Raw genomic sequence first — 1,941 nt, 5'->3', positions numbered from 1 at the left:
CACACACACACACACACACACACACACACACACACACACACACTCACTTCATCTTGATTTAAAACAGGTGATATTACTGTGTGTGATACAGGTAAGACAGGATATGAAAGGAAACGGGGTAAAACAAAAACAGAAAAGAGAAAGATAGTGGAGATATGAATGTTCTGTGTGTGTGTGTGAGTGTGGACGTCGTAAACTCACCCTCGGTTGGTGACGATGGCTTTCTTCAAGTGTATGTAGTTGGCTGGAAAAACTCCCTGGAGAGACAGAGACAAAACCAGTTCAGACAGGATCAAACCTTCCTCTCTATAACTCTGAAGATCGACTGTCACCACAGACGTTTCTTTATCATGAGGTAGCCAGCACACTGTCTACTGTCTAATTTACACAAAATGGTATTTTAGTTTTATTTATTTCTGTTTTATAGCAGTGAAAACCACATTGCCAGTTTCAGAGTAAAGTCATTTTGATGTATATTCGGTGAAACACTGCGTGTTATTTTCACATACGGTTTGTCTGAAGCTCGTTTGCTCTGGTCCGATTCAGTTGAGGAGTTTGTGAACTTGTAGGTTTGGTTTGTTTTCACAAGGAGAAAAATTAAAGTGACCCAAAATGCATCATTACAAACAAGGTGAGAAGGTTCACTCCTCTGATTGGTCAGATTGTCTGGAGCAGGAAAGTAAACGGGAACCGTCGAGCTCAAACAAGTTTGTTCACCTGTAGCTGAGTGCGATTTCTGTTTTCACACCTGCCCAAACGAACCGCACCGAGGGGGAAAACGAACCAGAGTTCAGGTGTGAAATCACCGTGAAACACTTCCCATCATGCATTGTATATTATACACAGTGACCAATCCGTCCTTTCTGCTCTTTCTCCTGATGATAACACAACACGAACCTGCACAAGTGGCAGAACATGGATGCTAATGGAAAAGTCAGGATTCAGTCTCTTTGTATTCAAACTGTCAATCCATCCATCCCTGTCGAGATGTTTCAGTCTGGAGTGAATGACCTGCTAACCTTGTCATCCCTAGAGTCATTCTGCTAAGGAGGCTAACAAGTCGGTAAAGTAACAGTAAACTGTCTTCACACACCGCTGCTCTCCGCCCGGTAACACTCACAGACAGAACAAGCAGCAGCATGTGTGAGTATGAAGCCCAGCGCCCTGTGCAGCGCTGCTACAAACATGTGCTGCGTCCCAGAGGTGCGCTGTTCAATAATTCATGGAAGACACTGTGAAGGTTATAATGGAAGCTGCTAGCAAGCTCGACATGTCGCTTCATTTGCTTTAATATCACTGGATGTCTTTTAACTACAACCGCTCACTCTTCAGCAGATGTACAGACACACGATCTGAACGTACTATGACTTCTTATATTTCTCCTCCCAATTTAATCAAAACAAACTGTGAAACGTTTCTTTTATCTTGATTTCTGGGTAATTGGAGTTATAAATAGCAGAGGGAAAAGCTGTCAGTAGTTCGGTATGGTACCAATTAGCTGCAGTGTCGCACAGGAGATTCAGCAGCTACATTTTCTACAACCACACTGTTTATAACTTCACTTTATCAGCACCATGGTCTCTGCACTCCACGGTCACTGCAGAGCAGACATTTTGATCCCTTGAACATTTGTCACTCTTAAATATATCAACTCTCAGTTTCTCATTAGATTCTGTTTTATTTTGTCTGTGGGTTTTTCAAAGATACTGGCAGCTATCCTACATTCAAACAAGTTCATTTTCCCTTTAAACATCCCATATTTTACACTTCTCTGGTGTTTGAAGTGTTGATCCATTAGAAGATATATTTGTGGTTTTAAGAACCAAAAACCATCTCAGTGTAGTTTTACATCTCCTCTCTCAGGCTTCTCTCTGCAGCTCTAGTAACAACAGGTCGGTGAGCCAATCAGAAGAGAGGAGGCTCTGAGCCTCTCTTCTGATT

At 42.2% G+C, this 1,941-nt stretch overlaps 1 long non-coding RNA gene across 1 annotated transcript in view; it reads right to left on the bottom strand.

Annotated features, from left to right (window-relative positions):
• Nucleotides 1-200: 200 nt before the first annotated feature.
• Nucleotides 201-1,941, bottom strand: part of LOC147817733 (uncharacterized) — a 92,963-nt gene continuing 91,222 nt past the window's right edge. The window contains exon 4 of the long non-coding RNA XR_015436092.1: nt 201-257. This is a non-coding gene — a long non-coding RNA (uncharacterized LOC147817733). The remainder of the gene's footprint in view (nt 258-1,941) is intronic.

The sequence above is a fragment of the Seriola lalandi genome, unplaced genomic scaffold (assembly GCF_002814215.2).
Source record: "Seriola lalandi dorsalis isolate HSWRI2012SDOR001 ecotype SW California unplaced genomic scaffold, Sedor1 jcf7180002054903, whole genome shotgun sequence".
Lineage (NCBI taxonomy): Eukaryota > Metazoa > Chordata > Actinopteri > Carangiformes > Carangidae > Seriola > Seriola lalandi.
This window is presented reverse-complemented; position numbering and strand designations above follow the sequence as displayed.